The 8,896-nt window shown below is 37.0% G+C and overlaps 1 pseudogene; it reads left to right on the top strand.

Moving 5' to 3' along the window:
- The first annotated feature begins 6,760 nt into the window (after positions 1 to 6,760).
- Positions 6,761 to 8,656, top strand: LOC149187568 (inorganic pyrophosphatase TTM1 pseudogene; annotated as a pseudogene).
- The last annotated feature ends 240 nt before the right edge of the window (positions 8,657 to 8,896 follow it).

Genomic DNA, 8,896 nt, shown 5'->3' with positions numbered 1-8,896 from the left:
TCTGTAACTGCTAATACACCTCCTTGAAGTCCTCATCCTTTGAATATGCCTCTTTGTATCCATCATGGGCGAATGGATCCATGTGCATAAGAGTCCCCAAAGTTGTGATATTTGATGTGGGTGGCCTTGAAAGCATGTTGGAACTTGTTTGTGTTTCCCTTCTTATATTTGATCACCAAATGATGTTGTAACAACACCATCCACTTGTAATGCCTTGTCTGCTTTAGTATACTATGGGTATGAAAGTACTGTAATGACTGGTGATCTATGTGGATTACTGTCTCCTTTCCCATCAGATAGTGCTTCCACTTCTTCACTGCTTGTCGTAGGTAGGGTAGTTAAGAACTGCGCCATGAAATACTTGAGAATGATAGCATACAAGCCTTCCTCCTTGCATCAAGACAACTCCTATTGCATACCCACTCACATATGTATCCACTTCAAAGGGTCACTACAAGTTTGGTAATGTGAGAACTAGTGCTTGATTGATATTATTCTTTAACTCCTCGAGAGCCTTCTGTTGAGCTTTTCTCCATTGGAAACTCTTGCCACTTGATGCTATGGCATGGAATGGTGCTACTACTGTTGAAATTGAGGCTATGAATTTCCTTAGGTACTATGTTGTCCCAATGAAACTCCTGACCTCAAAAACATTAGTAGGCACCGACCATTTCATCATGGCCTCCATATTGGAAGGATCTATATTTAGTTCTCCTCAACCGATCACGTACCCCAAATACACCAAAGGTTTTTGTGCAAACTCACACTTCTTGAGATTTTCTAGCAGTGAGTGCTTCTTTAATGTTTCGAGCATCTGGATCAAATGTGAAATATGCTCCTCCTAGGTATCACTATATAGCAATATATCATCCAAATAGAAAATAACAAATGAATCTATAAAAGGGAACAATACATCATTCATTAATCTCATAAATGTAGCTAGTGCATTACATAGACCAAATTGCATGATTAACCACTCATAAAAACTTTGCCTAGTTTTGAAGGTGGTATTCCAATTATCTTCTTCTTTGACTCGAACCTCGTGATATCCAGACTTAAAGTCTAGCTTGGTGAAGTATTTTTCTTGATGCAACTAATCCAAAAAATCATCTATCCTAGGCAAGGGGTATCTGTTCTTGAGCGTGATTTTATTCAACGCCTTATAGTCTATAAACATCCACCAAGTCCCATCCTTCTTTGACAAAATAATGATGGGTGACCCACATGGTGATGTACTCAGTCGAATGACACCTTGTTCAAGCAGTTTTTGCAACTATTTCTTCACTTCAGTTGCTTCTATAAAAATATTCATGTACAACCCAATATTCGACAATGGGGAGTCGGGCAATAGCTGGATCTCGTTCTCCACTTCTCTCTTAGGTGGTAACCCTTTAGGTTCTCGGAACACATCCCTGTATGCCTGTAACAAATCCTCCAATTGCTTTTTTGTTTCTTAGTACACCGCTCCAGCGATAACTTGCCTCTTCTCAACTCCTCTTCATACCAAATTTTTCTTAGAAACAATAAAAAAAACTTCTTGCTAGATCTGATCAATATCTTGGCTTGGTTGGCACTTACTAGTGAAATTTTCGACTTTCCTTTGTGCATTTTGATGATGAATGATTGTACATCCTCGACGAGGCAATACTGGTTGGATCTCCTCATGAATATTTCATCATGCATGTACATGTATGGACTCCTAAACATGACTCCACATACATCAAGGGGAACCACGTCTAGATCTACTTCATCAATAAAATCAACGCTGATAGCAAATCTAGTTTTGTACTGTTTAGTTACCTTAAGATCTACATCCTTATTTACCCATCCTAGTGGATATTGGTTTGGATGATCACAAACTTCCAGCTCCAACTTCTCGATCATCTCTACTGGAATGAGATTTGCTTGTGATCCTGAGTCAAATAGAGCATCAATATTTGTCTTCTTGGCATGTATCTTTATATGCCAGAGTTTGGTCATTTATTTTTCTTCCTATTGTTGAAGGCTACTCATATTGATCTCCTTCTACAGTGATGTCCATACGATCTTCTCATCCATGTTTGAACTGCTTTCAACTTGGTTGCTTGAATTCATGGACATGAGATTCTTCTCCTTATTACCTTTTTCTAGTTCTTCGAGTTTAGCTCTAGATGAAACTTCCATCACTTCTCCTTTGTATGGCCATTAATTTTGTAGTGGTTGCTAGGATCTTTGCATTGGTGTGTTTTGGCTATCATATTTTTATCGTTTCCCTTGTTTTTCTTCTTATTTCCCTAATTAGAATCATCATGTTGCTCCTTTTGCTTTGATCCACTTGATTTCACTCTCATCAGGCTTATGTTCTCCAAGTATTGTGCCTATACACAAGCCTCATCCACCGATTTTGGCTTGAGTAACATCATTTGCTCACATAGATGGCGGTGCAAACCCAAAAAATACTTGAGGAGTACATTTGGGTTCTTTGGAGAGATACCTAACATTATAGCCATCTTTTTGAATTCCATGGTGTACTCTGCACAATTTGGCCTGGATTTTTTCCTGAGGTAATGCCACTCGATCCATTGATCCTCCACATACAAAATTATGACTTAATGAGGGTTTTAAAATGCTCCCACTTAGTCACTCGAGGTTCTCCCTCCAACCTCATGGTTTCCATGCATCTCTCAAGCCAAGTCAATGCATGACCCTCTAATTTCAGCTGCACGAATGAGATCTTTTGTCCTTCCTCAATCTGGTGGAGTTGAAATAAACTTCCAGTTGCTACAGCTAGTGATTTAGCCTTAGAGCGTCGATCTCATCGTGGTACGATTTGATATTGATTTTTGATTCCATTTTAAAGAAGGATTGATTCACGGCACTCGAACTGGGTTGATATTTTTCGGGTTCTTTCTTTGACTGGCTATCCATTTCTCCCTGATCTTCTGATCCCCGTTTTGATTTATACTCTGCATTCGAAACCCATCTTCTCCACATATCCCCAACTTGTTATTCAAGGCCGCCATGGGGAGGTTTACATTGTGGTTGATATCTACGACTTGTTGATCCAACCGTGTAAACCTCACCTCTACAACATCACATAGTTCGTTTACGGATTCGTCAGCCATGATTAGGGTTTTACATTTTTCGGCCCCGCTAATCTAGATCTTTACTGATATAGGAGGATCCTAAAAGGCCAAATTTTCAAAGTCCTCAAAACATAGTGAAATCATTCTCAAATTTAATAGATCATTGTTCTGAATCCAACAGTTTGAACGACATTTCAAACCGACATCGTATGAAGAAGTTATGGCCTGTTGAAGTTTTCCCAAAACAACTAAAATTTTTGCAAGCATGAGCCAAAGTGCCACTTGCCATGCCGACATTAGTAGTATGGATGTTGACGTCATCTATATGGCTATTGACATCAACTAGTGACATGAACCTATGGTTATAGGACAACCAATCAAAGGGTGACATGTGTTAGTTGAGTTAGCATGACGTCAACAACTTAGTCATCTGCCCAGTCAACGGTATGGGGCAATCAAAATGCGCCATGTGTCAAGCCTAGCTAGCATGTCGTAAATTGCTAAGGATATCAAATTTAGGATTGGTCCAGTGGTCAGCGAAGGTGAATTTGTTGCCTACTTAAAATGTCTAATATCCCCTAAAAAACCGACGAGAAAATAGGCTATTATAATATAATAATATTATTTTTCTCTATCTGGAAAATAAGGCTGCAAGTACAAAAAGTAATGTTTGTGGCTCGTGGGCTGCTACAATGGACACAGCCTCTCTATGTGCTTTATCTTCTGTCTCTCTCTGCTATCTTTTCTCAGCTATGGAACAAAATACTCTTGAAAGAATGGAATGCCTCTTCCTCCTAGTGGCCCCGTTATAACACAGTCTGATAACCTACTAGTGGTTAAGTTTGACTACATCAACTCTTAACTAGAGTTACAATATAGACTCTTCTAGAGTATTTATATCAAAAACACGTGTCTATCCCCTTTTCCATGAATAATGGGGGCTGACATGGCATCCTCTCGAACTATAGGTGTGTAAAGAGGAAGGTCAACTTCTAAGTGGAATAAATTTTGCATACAGACTTTGGTTGACGTGATTCTTGCATCGTTGGAAATATCTATATGTGTAAAACAACATGAAAAGGTTTGGTTCTAAATTGACCAAGTTTTAACCCCAAAAAATTTTGTTTGATGCCTCAAAACGCTCCTAGAAGGTTTCAGACCTTTTTTTTCCAATCTGGGTCACGCTGGAGAAAATGGTCCCATGAGCTGATTCCTCCACTTTTTCCACTCTGAATGCATCGATATGGATGGCAAACAATATATAATCTAATCTGGATCACATACTACCAAAATTTCCATGGTTTTTTCTATGATTTCATCATAACAATATAACTCAACTAGTTTCTTAGCATTTTAGGTTATGTTCTTCCCTTCCCTCCATCATTCATATCCAACAATCTTCTCAATTTGTTGCATCCGTTTGGATAGACTCATAAGAAACTCAACCCAAATATTTGATATAGGTGCGTAAAAACTTTCAATTCCTAAACCATTGTTATGTTAATCAAATCAAGGGAACATTTTATCTAGTGAAGAGGCTGATATTTTCATCAAACTAGTATTAGAGATCTTCCTTTATAATCTACTCCATTGTACAATCATGATCTCCCAACTTTCATGGTGGTATGCTAGCAACATATGTTGACTTTAATTAGTAGGCCATAATCCATAAGGTTGTTTAACAAAGGGGTTTTCTAGATCATTTAAAGTCAATGCATAGGAGATGGGGAAGGTCTCACATGAAGTGCATTGCCAAGACTTAAAGATAGCAGAGAAATATAACATGTGATAGACACAACCATCATTATAATCATAATCGACAAGTAGAACATAGGAAATATGTTATCCATCAAACCAACACTATATCATGTAACTAAACTATATTAGATACATAACCATTCATAATAACATGTAAATAGACACTATGATAAAAGAGTACAAAACTAAAAAGAACAAATAAATGGAATAAACCACCAACACCATAAGAATGATTTGAACGAGAGGATGCATTCCATCCATATTCAATACAATCTAGAATATCATTACAATGTTTTCAATATATATAGATGTAATAGTACCATACTCCTAAAACAAAATATCCATACTCAATAATAACGTTTGACCTCATCCCCATACAATATCTCTAAATTCTAAGAGTTCAAAAGCATTACATTCATATAGTTGCGCCCTTGGGAATGGAGGTTCATTCATGACATTGGAATATTGCTAGTGTACTAAATCCTATATATTAATTTTTTTTATGCATCTGTAGTGCATCATAGTGTTCTTTGAAGATGCTGTTCATATTCTAGAATTTTTGGCATAATATATTTTCTTGTACTTCACACAATCTTTAATCTTGCCTATTTTTATCCACTATCCTTATTCAGTGGCAGAACTAGAATTCTACGATCTACTGAGTTGGAAACACCATGCCTTCAATCAAAATAAAAGGGCCAATAGGAAACATAGCCTATATTAGAAATACAAGGCTTTGAAAGGCCCCACTCCTTAATGGTGCTCACTTTCATTTGTTATCTAATAAAAAATTCAAATACAAAGCTTTGATGGAAAACCTATATACATACCCCAAATGCATTATCATCCTTCTTCTCCCTTTTAGAAAGTTTGTTAAAACCCTTAAAGTAAAAAAAAAAACATAAAATTTGAGTTCAGAACCCCCACTATTAAAATAATACTAGTAGAATAAAATGAAAATGATTGTAACAAAATATTGGTCACAAAAGATCCACTTCCTCAAGAGCAAAGTAGTGGGCTAGTTCGTGGGGAACAACTGAATTGACAATTCTCGTGTTGTGAAGTATAATGTAAATGATGAAATTTAAGAATCAAATATCTTATGGATCAAGCTAAAAAAACAAAAAATAGGCCAAGGCAAGTATTGAACTTATAAAATTCTATTAACATCTTTGTACTATTAAAAACAAAAACTCAACTCTCTCAATACCTCTAGCACATGAAGCTAGATATATCCCCCAATATTTGACCATTCCTTAAGGCAATGCAGTATATGCGCAATAATAGCGAAAAAGCTAGAAAACAAGATGTTTATGCAATGTATGCACAATAATAGTGAGTAAACTAGAAAACAAGATGTTCTCCATACATACATCAATAAGATTAGGATGTTTTTTGGTACTTAATTTTCATTGAAAATCAAATAAAAACATATATATGTGATTAATTTAAAACTTAGTTAATTTTTATTCAAATGATAAATTTGAATGTTAAATTTTATTCAAATGATAAATTTGAATTATTAAAATTATATATATTAAATATTTTGAAAATTTTCAATCTTATATGATTGATATCTTTAAAAACATCTCAATCAATCAACAATATTTTATAATCAAAATCTTTAATAAAATAAAATACCATTAGAATTCACCTAATTTCCGTTTAAGTTAAATATAATTGCCACGTCAGTGTAAATAATCTCCAACGAAACACGGCCGACAAACCGCTGAAAGATCAAAATTTTAAAAAGAATGCTCGTCTAAAATTTAACAGACACTCGGCTGTATTAATATATATTTTAGCTGAAACTAATTTCCACTTCCCTCGCAGCATCGGAAGCGATTGGATTTTGTCTTTCTTGAAATTTCTAGCTCTGCGATACTCTTCATCTAGTATATATAGAGTGTTTATATATAATTTTATATCGTGAATTAATGGCGATGGATTCTTCAATGAACATTTCGACTCGTTCCAGCGAGAGGAAGGCCGGGGGGCTTTTAAACAACCAGCTTGAGCTAGTGACGAGGGCGGATTGTGATCGATACGAAGTTGCAAGAATTCCGGACACTTTCTCTTTTGAGAAGGGTGTCTACATTTTTATCAGGGCGTGCCAGCTTCTGACGCAAAAGAATGAAGGGGTCACATTGGTGGGATTGGCCGGACCCTCTGGTGCAGGGAAAACAATTTTCTGTGAGAAGGTCGTGAATTTATTGCCGAGCATCGTTTCTATTTCTATGGATAATTACTACGATTCCAGCCGAGTAATCGATGGAAACTATGATGATCCCAGGCTGACAGACTATGATACTCTTCTCCAAAATATTAATGACTTAAAAGAAGGAAAATCTGTGAAGGTTCCCATATATGATTTTAAGCTCAGCAAACGCACTGGGTACAGTGATGTTGACGTTCCACCATCTGGAATTGTTATAATTGAAGGTATCTATGCTTTGAGCGAACGGTTACGTTCGTTGTTGGATCTCCGGGTGTCTATTACTGGTGGTGTTCACTTCGATCTTGTCAAGAGAGTTCTGAGAGATATCAATCGCTCGGGTAAGGCACCCGCTGATACCATTCAACAAATATCTGAGACAGTTTACCCTATGTATAAGGTTTACATCGAACCTGACTTGGAGACTGCCCATATTAAAATTGTGAACAAATTCGATCCCTTCTCTGGATTTCAAACGCCTAAATACATTTTAAAGTCTACCCGTATTGCCACAGTTGAAAAAATCAAGGAAATATTATCTATGGATCATACAGAAAAATTTGAAGAAATCTGTGACATTTATCTCTTGCCCCCGGGGGAAGATCCCGAGACATCTCAGTCTTACTTGAGAATGCGGAATAGGGATGGGAAATATAGCCTTATGTTTGAGGAATGGGTTGCCGATAATCCATTTATCATATCACCAAGTATTACATTTGAAGTTAATGTTCGTTTGCTTGGAGGATTGATGGCTCTAGGATACACAAAAAAAACCGTATTGAAGAGAACAACCCGCATGTTCTTTGATGACGCGGTTGTTGTGAAAATTGATAAACCTGATCAGTTGCATCGGAAGTACATGCAGGTGCAAGGTAAGGACAGAGTTCGAGTCGCAGAGGTTGCCAGTAAATTAGGGCTTGATGGTTCTTATGTGCCTTACTCTTATATTGAACAGATTGAGCTTGAAAAGCTAACAGCTGAAGTTCTGATATTGCCCGATGACATGAAGTCCAAGCTAGATTACCCTCTTCCTGCAAAAGACCTGCCCATTTTTTCCTGGATTTCTAATGATGTCAGGACTCTTGATTCTCGACATGGATTTGAAGACCGCGGTTATTATCGCCTTTTAGAACAAATGACGAGCATCAATGAGAGGTTCGATGAGATCTTGTCTCACGTTGCAAAGCTAGGAAATAGGATTCCTGATTCTGGTAGTGAAGGACAGCTTCTGAGACAGGGTTCAGCTGTTGATTCTTTTGGAAACAATCCTATTGATGTGTGCCCCATTGGAAAAGCCAATGGATTTGGCATGTCTTGTATAGTAGCTGCTTCAAATATTTCAGGAACAGGGTCAGATCGTGGCATAATTGACGAGGTGAAATGTTTGGGTCAAAGGCAGAGGCATTTAACTGAACAGTTGGACGAAGTCAATAATCTTCTACGGGAGAACATTGCCCATAAACATCGGAATAAGATAAACAGCAGAAGGACAGGGAAAGGCATTCTGGGAAGTAGAGGCTCAAGATTTTCTGACCTTGCAATTGCAGTGTCTCTGGTAGGTTTCGGAGTTGGAAGTGTGGTCGGTATGCTTTTACTACGAACATGGAGAATATCATAGCCATGAAAGATTAATTGCCCACGAAAGATCCACTTCATTTGCTCACGAAAGATTAATTTGTAGTTTAGCTATGATTATAGTTCTCAGATCGTAGTTTGAAAAATACTCACGGCTCCTGTTTAGCTATGATTTCAAATGTATTATTACAAGTTTAGTGGCAAATCTATGTCCATAACTAAATAGTAGAAATGAAGACACGAGCAAACAAAATATAGTATGATTTGGGAAACTTAAAATGAG

Source organism: Pinus tabuliformis, chromosome 3_1 (genome assembly GCF_031772625.1).
Source record: "Pinus tabuliformis cultivar Carrire ecotype Pingquan chromosome 3_1, CPIR1, whole genome shotgun sequence".
NCBI lineage: Eukaryota > Viridiplantae > Streptophyta > Pinopsida > Pinales > Pinaceae > Pinus > Pinus tabuliformis.
This window is presented reverse-complemented; position numbering and strand designations above follow the sequence as displayed.